A 13,301-nucleotide genomic window follows, 5' to 3' on the forward strand; every position below is an offset into this window, starting at 1 on the left:
TATGTTACGTAATATAACGTACGTTATAACGTCATACCATATAACGTAATACGTTATAACGGCATACCATATAACGTAATACGTTATAACGTCATCCCATATAACGTAATACGTAATATTATACGTCATCCCATATAACGTAATACGTTATAACGTCATACCATACAACGTAATACGCTATAACGTCACACCATATAACGTATTACGTTCTAACGTCATACCATATAACGTAATACGTTATAACGTCATACCATATAACGTAATACGTTATAACGTCATACCATATAACGTATTACGTTATAAAGTTATAGCATATAACGTATGACGTTATAACGTTATAAAATATAACGTGATACGTTATAACGTTATACCATAAACGTAATAAGTCATAACGTCGTCCCATATAACGTAATACGTTATAACGTCATACCATATAACGTATTACGTTATAAAGTTATAGCATATAACGTATGACGTTATAACGTCATACCATATAACGTAATACGTTATAACGTCATCCCATATAACGTAATACGTTATAACGTCATACCATACAACGTAATACGTTATAACGTCATACCATATAACGTAATACGTTATAAAGTTATAGCGTATAACGTATGACGTTATATCGTTATAAAATATAACGCGATACGTTATAACGTTATACCATATAACGTAATAAGTCATAACGTCGTCCCATATAACGTAATACGTTATAACGTCATACCATATAACGTATTACGTTATAAAGTTATAGCATATAACATATGACGTTATAACGTCATACCATATAACGTAATACGTTATAACGTCATACCCTATATCGTAATACGTTATAATTTCATACCATATGATGTATTACGTTATAACGTCATTACCATATAACGTAATACGTTATAAAGTTATAGCATATAACGTATGACGTTATAACGTTATACCATATAACGTAATAAGTCATAACGTCGTCCCATATAACGTAATACGTTATAGCGTCATACCATATAACGTAATACGTTATAACGTTATGCCATATAACGTAATATGTTATAACGGCATACCATATAACGTAATACGTTATAACGTCATCCCATATAACGTAATACGTTATAACGTCATACCATATAACGTAATACGTTATAACGTTATATCATAAAACGTAATACGTCATAACGTCGTCCCATATAACGTAATACGTTATAACGTCATACCATAAAACGTAATACGTTATAAAGTTATATCATGTAAAGTAATACGTTATAACGTTATACCATATATCGACACTCTGTGTTACCACAGATTTTATACGAAATAGTGAAATTGGAAATTGAATACTGTATTCAGAGTTAAAATATAATGCTATATGAAAATGAAATAGCACTTCAAAGACTTGATAGATTTCGTTAATAAAATAAAGCAAAATAAATCTTTAATTCACTCACTACGAATTTATGGTATTGATCAATGAATGTAGAGTTGCTTCCGATTAAGGGTACAACTGTTATAAATTAAGAGCATAATTACATTGAATTAATGGGAAAATGTTGTTATAAATTATTGGTATAACTGTTAAGAATTAATGATGTAATTGTTTTAGATTAATGGCTTAAATGTTATAAATTAATGGCTTAGAAGGTATAAATGAATAGCTTAAATGTTATAAATTAATAGTTTAAATTTATAAAATAACAGTTTAAATGTTGTACATTATTGGCTTAGATGTTGAAAATTAATAGCTTAAATGTTATAAATTAATGGCTTAAATGTTATAAATTAATAATTTAAATGTTATAAATTAATGGCTTAAATGTATAAAATGATAGTTCAAATATTGTAAATTAATGGTTAAGATGTTGTAAATTAATAGCCTAAATGTTATAAATTAATAACTTAAATGTATAAAATAACAGTTCAAATGTTGTAAATTAATGGCTTAGATGTTGTAAATTAATAGCTTAAATGTTATAAATTAATAGCACAAATGTTTTTGACAATTGTGGATCTTTGAAGCCGAAATAATGTTATAAGAACACTAAATTTATACTGAGGATTAATATTAAAATAGTAATCTATTTATTTCATGGACGATTTCTTATATATTCATCGATACACACTTGCGCGCGTCTCAGCACTTTCTTCTATACCCGACTGTTAACCGACTGAACAGTTTACATTCATCTGTTTTCGAGACCCCGCGCACACGCATACATCCACACGCTGATATTCACATACAAGTATCTCTACTACACACTTAACCCAGTCCAACACAGAAAATTATACATATCTCAACAAATGTTATAAATTAATAGTTTAGACGTTATAAATTAATTGCTTATATGTTATATATTAATGGCTTAAATGTTATAAATTAATAGCTTAAATATTATAAATTAATTTCTCAAGTATTGTAAATTAATGGCTTAGACGTTATAAATTACTGGTTACAATATTGTTATTTGATATTTTTTTTATTTACCTTATATTTGAATTCTTCTTGGATGTTCACTGTCCGGAATTTCAGGGACGAAAGAGCTCGCGCGCGACTTCCGCGTTCCTTATATATCTTGACAAGGTGTCGAGATGTCAATCAAACGTTAACGATCTCTTGACATAGCAAAGGACGGGTTTTCCATTATAACAAAATCAAATTGAACAATTTCTTAATTTTTATCGTAAATTGGCGCCTTCGACGATTTAATACGGTATCCATTTTTATCATTTTAATAGTTTCTACAAACTAAGACTAAATTCACACCTCCTTGATACTAGTTTTCGACTATCAATTAGTTTGAACAAAAAGGGAAAAGAGCCTAACGGCAGTCGATGACGTTACTGTGAAATATGTTATGGTATTTAAATAATCAGCCAGATAAAATTCATATTAATCATTATATTATATTATCGATATTCGTTCATTTACTCGTGCTAATTACAAAATAAAATGTTCTCTTTTCTTGAATAACACCTACATCACCGTCTGCGATATTTAAATTTCTTATTTAATGCTTATTTAAAAGTCAGGTACCTTTTTAATTCCTCTCAAGTTAAACGAGTAAATTTACTCGTTATAGTTGTAACATAAAATGGCTATTTTCTTCAATACCACTTGCATCGCTGTACGTGATACAAATATTAATTATGTATCGAATAATATGTACCAATTAGCTGTAATCGCGGTTAGGCATTTCTTCGTTTGATCTATCAAGAGATCTATTAGGCTATTAGCGAAACACTTATTGATTCCTCAAAGATGTATCTTAACTTAAATCTTAAAGATTAACTAAATGATTATATTTGATTAGTATTCGACGGTGTCTATCATATTCAGCCATCTTCTTTTATAATTGATACTGCTCGGATCAATTATTTTATAATAAATTGCAGATTATGCCACGGTATATTATAAGATATTTGTCTATAGCTCTTTTTTTCTAATTCATTGATTTTATTATTAGCCTCGTTGGTTTTTCCTGTGAGTATCTGCTGTACGTACATTGGAAATACATAATGGATACGTACATTATATATATATTTTAAAATATAAAAATAAAAAATTAACAATACTATTATAAATACTGCTATTATAATTAATTAATAATAATTTAATTAGATAATTAAATTAAAATAATTTATAAATATTTAACGTAATAAAATAAAATTTTTTAATAAAATTGATAATAATTGAATTATCTTGTATATAAGTATATATTAATATATAATTATTAATTTTAAATATATTAATTTTAAAATCTTTATACATATATTTAATTTTATAAAAAAATTAAAATATAAATATAAATATTTTAACTTTAAATTGAAAAAAATGTATTATATATAATTAAATATTTATATATAAAAATTAATATAAATTATAAATATTTTATTATCTTGAGATATATAATTAAATTATTATTAATAATAGGTAATATTAATTCATAATTATTTATTTATATATATATATATACGTTGGGTTTACATTAGAATTAGGGTTAGGCGCGTGAAACGAATCTTCGTTTGGGTTACACGTTGTCGTTATGCAATAGAGAAGACATTGACTAGTGCAAATACGATTACCATAGAACCGGACAAGTAACCGTGGTTATTAGATATTCGAGAGACTAATGACAATGATCCTAGGTTCAATAACGAATCCGCGGACAACAGGACCGTAGTCGTACGCACTCGCAAAAAATCTAAGTCGGATTCTGTGTTAATATTCGCTGACCGTAAGGAGTTAATCCTTTTTTGTCGATGAGACCGCAAGAGAGAGAGACTTTCCGACCCGGTGATACCCCAGAGGAAAAATATGACGGGGTGTGTCTAAGGACACGAGATCATCGGATTCGTCGGGGACATCCTACGTTCGGAAAGTAAGGGAAATTGACGTTGCTGCTAATTGGCCAATCTCCATATCGGTAGTTAGAAAAGGATGCTAGCCGCCCTTGAGGGAGGGTTGCTAGTGGGAGACGTCGTTCGTGGAAAAATAGGTCTCTCCTGTCTTCCCGTAACTGGGACAAAGACTGTGTATCTGTTGAAGGATTTTAGGTAACTAGATATTAGTGTTTATGACGGTCCTCGGGCTAGCCGATCACGTACTGTGGAGACGCGTCGACATCTGGTAAACATCCTGCCCGGAGAATAGGATCTGCGTGTGGCGAGCTACGGGACAGAAACCGTTGGAATGTTTACTGCCAGGTGCCGCTATAAATCTTTCTTTTAAGGATAGCTATAGGATTACTTAATGCCTTTGTTAGATGGAGAGTTCGTCCCGTTGACCATGTGACACCAATTACCTCTCAGAGAAAAGACATCGACTCCCGACTGTCGGACGCCAACGCCGCGACGCATCTTAGTCCCCATCAGAGATAAGGCCCCAACCCCGACTTTCGGACTCCTTGGAATCCACACCAAACCCCCCAACATCCCCAAGCCAGGGCGTATATAAGCCGAGACTTCACCCAGCCCGGGGAGTTCTCGTTCTAGTTGCTGTTCTTGTACAACACCCCTTTCTCTGTTCAACGTTATTCTACTGTAAGTGCCAAAGTCATAATAAAGTTCGATAAAAGAGAATTAATAGTTGGGCTACGACTCAGCTTTCTTTTCTCTCGCAACCCAAGTACCAACTTTACGTGACATTTTGGCGATCCGTGCCAGGATCCATCAACTTCAAGAAAACGAAATTACGCATTTCGGCATACGTGCATCATTGAAGATTGAGGGATCAGCGGACCTCTGTAGATCAGCTCACTTTGCGTGAAAACGACTTCTACGGAAAGCGGACTACGGTCATCACCAAAATTGAAACTGGTCACGAAAAGAAGAATATTCAGGTAAAGAACTGGATTCTTTTAAATATTATCGTACTCATCGCAATAGCTTCGCTAGTACAGACTCCAACAACAGTACAATAACCACTATGAGCAAAAAATCAGAAGACACATCTTCTGTTAGCCCTATGGCTACTGGTGTGGATCCAAGTATTCGGGCCATACTAGACGCTATGCAGAAGCAGAACGAAATCAAGTTAAGAAAACTGTTAAAGGAGACTATTAAAGCAGCGACTAGTCGGAGTTATCAGGGTAGTTTAGTTTCTAATAATTTGAACAAAAGCTTGGAGAAAACAGACGTTACTGTAGGAAATGAAGAAATGGTTTTGAAAGAATTTTCAAAAGAATTGCAGTCTAATGTAGAAAATTCTTATGAAAAAAAAGTATCAATTGACACCGCTTCACAGGATTATATTTTCATTAAAACAGACTTAATGTTTGATGTCAATAGCTCAACAGAATACCAGAAAGAGTCTGTGAAACGAAGGAAAGAAGATATTGCAGTATTGTATAATGATTTGTCACCATCTTCGTCACAAGATACTCAAAATTTACAAGAATGGTTTGACAAAAAAAGTAAAAGTTTAGGAGAAGCAGAAAAAGATCATAACAAGAAGGATAATATTTCAATGAGAAATATTTTGGACGGCGATACAAATAAAGAAAACCAAATTGAAACGAAGGAATTAGAAGCAGTTAGTAAATCAACTGCTGAAAATGATACAAAATCAATAGACAACGTTGAACAAAATATATCATTAGAATCCATACAAAAAGCAAGAGATAATGCTTACAATAATGAACATTTGCTTATAGAAGAAGACCAAATGATGACAGCGAAAAATGCGTGTGACACTACAGAATCAAAAACGTCAGCAGATCTTATGTCGAGAAATTTAGATGTTAATACACAAGAGAAGTCTTTAGAGAATAAATCAAAAAATGACAAGAATCCATCTCCATCTATGTTAGATAGTAGTAAACGGAGCAGTCGTTATAATGTTACTGCAAAGCCTGCTACTTCGCCAAAATTTGAAGAAATTGTTTATAATCAAACCAGACAATCAAACACAAATAAAATTTTGCGAAGCGCTTTAATGACGAAATTAATCGAAGACAAGTGTGAAATAATTAATAAACAAAAGGCATCGGAAAATGTAGAAAATAAATATGCCAAAGAAGAAAAAAGAGGTGTTAAACAAAAATCAATTTCAGATAGTGAAAACGAAACAACTGATACTCGTCAACGAAGGGAAGTTCTTTTAACGAACACAGCTAGTGATAGCGATAGGTATAAATCTGTAGAAAATGATAATGCAGTAACGGGTGTAATAGCAACTGATGAAGCGAAACATAGAGGCAGACCTAGGAGATCGGATAAAGTCGAAGTTAAAAAAGATGAAGATACAAGGAAGATCCTACAAAATGAGAAGGGTGGATTAGAAGAACAAAGAAAACTCGAAGAAGATACAAAAGAAGAAACTGCAGAGACAGAAGTCAATTCAAAAGGTATATTAAATAATAAGTGCGATTTACTTGATACCGAAAGAGCTATTGAAATTAATGATACGGTTCAAGATATTAAATTTACTGAAGGTAGAAGCCACACTCAAAATGATATGGAAGATGTAGTAGAAGATTCACAAGAATTATCTAATAAAAGTAAGTTATCAGAAATAAGGATTGCACTTAACAAAATTGAATATACAAAAACTATTTTACGGAATAAAAAGAATTCATTAGAAAGAGAAAGAGAAGTAAGGAAAAAGAAGAAAATGTACAGACAAAAATTATTTAAAAAAATATATCAGATGATAAATGTGATTTGCTTTAGAAAAAAAAAAAAGAATGTAATATCGTGATATAATGTGTTTACAAAGAGTGGACAATAGAGATGTTAATCAGACAGAAAAAGACGATTGTTGTTCAACCTGAACTATTCACGCCAAACGCACAGAAAACAGCGCAATCCACACTCTCTCGGCAACGCCACTCGCAACCTCTGTCTCCGCTCAGCTCGCACTCTGCTCCTCGGCTCGCACTCTGCTTTTCGACTCGCACTCTGCTTTTCGACTCGCACTCTGCTTTTCGACTCGCACTCCGCTTTTCGACTAACGCTCTGGCCGTTGCCGCATTCTGTTGTCTTTTTCCTAGGCCCACCGCACACGTGTTCTGCAGGCGCTCGTGGCCAGGGTCACGTAGGTCTTTTCCACGAAACTATGCACTTGAAAAGACCGATGACACATTGATGGGCCCGACGACGCCTCGGCTCTCGCGACATTGTTCAAGGTTCGCCCGATATTTCTTAGGCCTTTCGTCCACGATACTACAAGAATATTATCCACAAACTACATTAGGAATTTATCTATTTTAGTGAGGAGAAAAAGAACGGATAGAGGAGTTGATCAATAGACTGTGGATTTTGAAGCGTTTATGAAAAACTTACAATTTTAATAAAATATTCAATGTAAAGTCTTTGTTATAATATTCAAATAAATAGATGAAAAAAAAACTGAATTTGCATAATTACTCATGGCTTATTGATCAATCATGCGACTCGTTCAGAGGTAACTCGAGTTGTAAAGGCGACAATTTATTAAAAATGGTATATCTGACGTACGATGCATTTGCTCATGTTAAACTATTTAAATAAGTATAAAAATCACGCGAAAAAAAATCTACTGAAAATAATGTTGAACTAGTTAATAATAATAAATCATATAGTGAAACACAAACCTTAAATCAAGATTTTAAGTTCAAAAAAAAAAAAGAAAAAAAAAGAAGAAAGAAGTTGATAAAATGACAGCAACATGTAGCAGCAGGCAAGAGAAAATAAGCCAAATTTCTAAAAGAAGAAACGATGCTCAAGAACTCGAAATTTCTCGAGTGGATATGTTAAACAACGAATTTAATGAACAGTTGAAAGAACGTGAAACAGCAATAGAAGACTTACATCAAATGTTAAAGCATCAATCGGAAATTCATAAAGTTACCTTAAATGAAGCAAGTTTGAAAATAGGAGAACTCTCTGATAAAATTAAATGTTTTAAAGGAAAAGATAGCCAGATACCGAAACGTAATGAATTACTCGAAGAAGAACAGAATAAATGGAAAAGTTTAGAAAAAATGATTACAGAAAAACTTGAAGAAGAAAAATCCCGTTAGGAAACAGCTGAAGACGAAGTGAGAAAGCTTTCCAAATATAACGAGCAACTTCTAGAAGATTATCAAGAAATCCATAAAAAAAAAAAAGAGAGAGAGAGAAAGGAAATACGCTGAGGTTGTTCATCATAATCACAGGTAAAGAATTAAACATGCACCTCAACTGAAAGATAAAGTCAATCGACAGGATTTATATGCGAAGAACATAAGAACACAATATATAGAACAGCACAAGATGATCGAAAAATTGAGAGCAAAAGGAAAACGTGTGCATAATAAAGGTAAAGAGAACACATAATGTATCTCCACCAGGGGCGCATGATCCAAAATTAAATAATAAAATAAAAGGTTTTGTTACTGAAAAGTTAGAGAGATTTCATGACAACAAAAGCATTGCCTGTGCAGAGTGCAGTGTATCAATGTGCACTAAAAATTGACGATTACTTTTAGAACACCACAAGCACCACGAAAACACAATCAAGACCAAACAAGATCAAGTTCAAAAGTGAAGTTACGTGAGCTTATTACTGCTAACGACCAAAAATTGAATTACGATCCCGAGCATCAACTCGCTGATCTTCAAGTAGAATGTTCCGACAAAGACAGGACGACACAAGAGTTCGAGAAGCACATAGAGGACAGGACAATTCATGTGTTAGTAATTCAATGGACGAACGTGAAGCTGGAACTAAAGATGCAAAAGAAATAAAATGTAGTTCTTGAACCACAAGGACAAATAATCTGCCCTTCAATGTGAACTAGACGAACTAAAGGGTGAATATGAAGAAGTGGGTGATTCTGGATATAAATATGAAGAAGAAACTAATAAATTGAAACTGGATTTTGAGAAATAAGAAAAATGATCCTTGTCAATGAAAATAAATTTGAAATATTGCGTAGGGTAGAAATTGAAGGTAAAGTAAAAGATATGAACGAACAAAATAATTTTCTTAGAAAAGAACTGGAAAACGTCCAAAAACTTTCCAAAGATGTTAATAATCGCTTACTCGAGGCGAACCAAGAATTAAAAGATTCACATAGAAAACACACTCTTATTTAAAAATTGAAAAAAAAAGAAAAAAAAACATCAGGAAGAATTAGGTGATATAATAAAACTTCATGATGAAGAAAAATATAAACTGATACAGCATTGGTGTTCTGTAGAATGTCAAACTGCCATAAAGGGTTACATTGATGGAAAAGTGCAGTAAATATTTAAATAACAATCCATGACTTCTTAAGTAATTGTAACAATCTTGATGTTTTACTATGGAACAACTAGATGAAGTGCACAGTGACATTAATAAAGTAGAATCATCGATAAAAGTAGATGTATCTTCTTCATTAATATCAGAATCAACGACTGATATTATAAAGAATGTGCATGATATTCCACAAAATCAAAAAAAAAAAAATAAGTCACAGGAATGTACAGATAATACAATTCAAGATGGTTTAGTAGTAAATAAATGTGATGTAACAGATTTAAATAAAAACAAAAAATAATTTTTAAAGTAAGGAAAGTAGTGAGACAGAGAGCATAAAGAACGCTGCGATTAATGAAGTAGAACAAGAAATAATAAATAAGGACCCACAAATTGATGATCAATATAAAAAAAAAAAAGATGAGAAATTTCAAGAAGAGCAAGCAGAGAATACAACTGAGATTGGAGATCATTCAAGATATGCAGGTGACACATCTTTAGATAAAGAAAGTACGAACGATGTTGAAATATTTAATACAAATGAGGGTGAACCAAACATTGAGAAACACAACGTTTGTACAGTGTTAAATATAGATACAGTTAGTGTTACTAATGCTCAGTGTCAAGCATTAATTAAAACACTTGGTGAAACTTTTGATGATAAAGCCCAAACATTGCATGTCACGGATACAGACACAGATTTGTCTAAACTAGTTGATAGTAGTTCAGAAGTAATGGTACTGACTGTAGAAACTACTATATATTAATCATATGAATGAAAGTACAGAAGAAAATATTGTTTTAACTGTACATGAAAAGGATGCTGTTGTAAATTCCAATGAAGAAAAAAAAATGTTTCTGCAGAACAAAAAGGAATGAAGAACGCTGAAATTGTAAATGAAGAATTTAATTCGATAGGTTAAGCACGAGAAAGTGATGGAACAATTATAGAAGTAATTTCAACAGAAATTGTGGCTCAAGAAGTTTCTGAAAATTGTAGCCAGAAATACAGTTATGACATATTAAATCATACAAAGACAAGAAACGATTCTATAACTCCTATTACCTCAGGAGTAATTAGTGATCTAGAAACTGCAGATGACATTGATATTAAAGAAAAGAATAACAAGAAACAACAAATGGAAATGGCAAGATTGATCTTTTGATAGTTCACATAAAATTAATTTAGAAAAGAAAATTATTCATAATAAAATTGTCGTACTTATACATGTTGCTAATACAGAAGGAAGGAATAAATCTATAAGTGAAGCAGATAAAGTGCGCATAACTAACAAAAGAAGTGTCATTCAGGATATCTTTGATGATTGGGGCATTGAAAATGCAGAAGATGACAGTCAGTCGGTATCTAAAGCTCCAGATACTGTGGAAATTGAATTGAAAAGTTTACTAAATGACACAAAAACACGAACTATAGAGGAAAGCACAGTTGTACTGGTTGAAGAAGAAATTACATGCATGGAAAAAGAACCAGTTGTAGATTCTGAAAAGGCTTTAGAAGTTGTTAAACAAAACAAAGAAATGCAAGTATCAAAGGAACAACTGGATAACAATCAAACTATAAAGAAACAACAAGATAGTATAAAACCATTACTCAAAGACCACTAACTCATTCTATATCACAGGCTGTTAGAAAGTCTACAAAAGATTCAACACGTGATACTGCGGCATTTCGTCAAACTTAGCAAATTATCCCTATTAATCGTAGTCGAAATTTAACCAGCCAACAACCTTCACAGGTTGAAATAGCAAAAGCATATACCACGACGAAGAAGAACAAGTACAAGTCGAACCAGTCAGAGTCCAATTCCATCGCTCCATACTGAGGAAACACTAAGATTTTGGAGGACCAAAATCAATCTAAAGAGGGGGGTATGTGACATCAATCACATCTCAACCTACATCAGTGTTAATACATCGACACCCGACCTTCGGACACTTTTGGACACATCACCACCTTATTATCATAGCATACACCAAGGCTGTGACGCACCTCCGTCCACATCAGAGATAGGATATGAACCCCCGACCTTCGGACACTTTTCTACATCATAACCTACACCTAGCCCCTCAACATCCTAAAACCAAAACGTATATAAACCGAGACTTCACCCAGCTCGGGCAGTTCTTGTTCCTCTTCTAGTTGCTGTACTCATACAACCCCTATTCTCCGGTTCGGTGTTATTTTGTAAGTGTTTATAATAAAGTTTTATAAAGGAAAATAATAAGTAGTTGGGTTACGACTCAGCCTTCTTACTACCACCCAAGTACCAACTTTATGTGACAGGAGCCGCCTCGGACCTAAGACTGATAATATAGGACTTGGGTTAAGTAGTAGAAAGGTAGTCGCGATACACTGTGTGGTTTTTAATAGTTCTTACACACGGTGTGTACGCGAACCTTTCCCACCAAACTAGATTAAGAGTGGGGCCGCTCCACTGGGATACGTCGCAAGAGAGGGTAGGAGATCCGACCGGCCTTGGATACAGTGTCCGGCCGTGGGAGGGAGGAATCCGTCTTCAATGTCTCTGCCATGTACATAGCTTTGTTTCCCCCTCCTTCCATTGTGTCTAAGGCATGAGACCTGCTAGGTAAGCCTTACTGATGAGTCCACTAGCAAGCTCTGGACGAAACACACTTTTTTTCTTCTTTTTCTCCGTCTTCCTTCATATATCCGTGATAATTGTAGGCTGCTGGCTGTAGATGTCGCTTGCCGGGGTGTAGTACTGCTGTATTTCCTTCTTATTTAGATGTCGTGGAAGAAAAATCGGACTTTGGAAAAGTACGAGGCGCCGGGATTTGAACCCGGGATCGCTGCCGTCGTCCGACACTAGTTGGTTTCGAGTGATGAGATTTGCGTTCTCGTGTGCCGCCACGAGAGGAAATCTCAGTGTGGGTGTGCTTTCTGAACGAAGAACGCGGATTCGTTGTTCACACTTTTCGTTAGGAAAGTGAGGGTGCCCATTGATTATAGCCAACGTTAATGAATGAAGATAGGAGGAGGAAGCCTCCTACCAACGTGGCTCGTGGGTGACATTGTTTATTGGAAAAATAACTACCCGCTTTCTCCGTTATTTGTAAGAGTGCGCAATAAACCTAAGCATTGTTCTAAGGACCATCCATAAACCGAAAACACTTACAGGGTTAGAGATTCCTTCAAGCTATTAAGATTACGTCAAAGGATTCAGTTTATAGTATATAGTATGTAGTAGATCAGTATATAGTATAAAGCTTCAGACGGCGCACGGACCATCGTACGCGCCGTAACATAGAGAGTTATAAGAATATACATAAAATATAATTAAACATCGCAAAAGTAACTTAATTAGAAATGACTAGAATGTATGATGTATAATATAATGAATTCAAATTGTCTAAAAAATATTACAAATTTATAGAGATTTTACTATAAAATGCTTTTAACAGAAGCTGATACAGTTATATAGCATTTTCAAGCATTTACGAACATTAATGTACGAATTTGAAATTAGCAATATTGAAGCGCGGTACTCGGAAAGACGAATGTACATGGATAATTGTATGCACTAATCAACGATACGGTTATAATTACATGCTTGATAGAAAAATA

This window comes from Bombus vosnesenskii, unplaced genomic scaffold (genome assembly GCF_011952255.1).
Source record: "Bombus vosnesenskii isolate JDL3184/JDL3185 unplaced genomic scaffold, Bvos_JDL3184-5_v1.1 scf7180000015313, whole genome shotgun sequence".
Classification (NCBI taxonomy): domain Eukaryota; kingdom Metazoa; phylum Arthropoda; class Insecta; order Hymenoptera; family Apidae; genus Bombus; species Bombus vosnesenskii.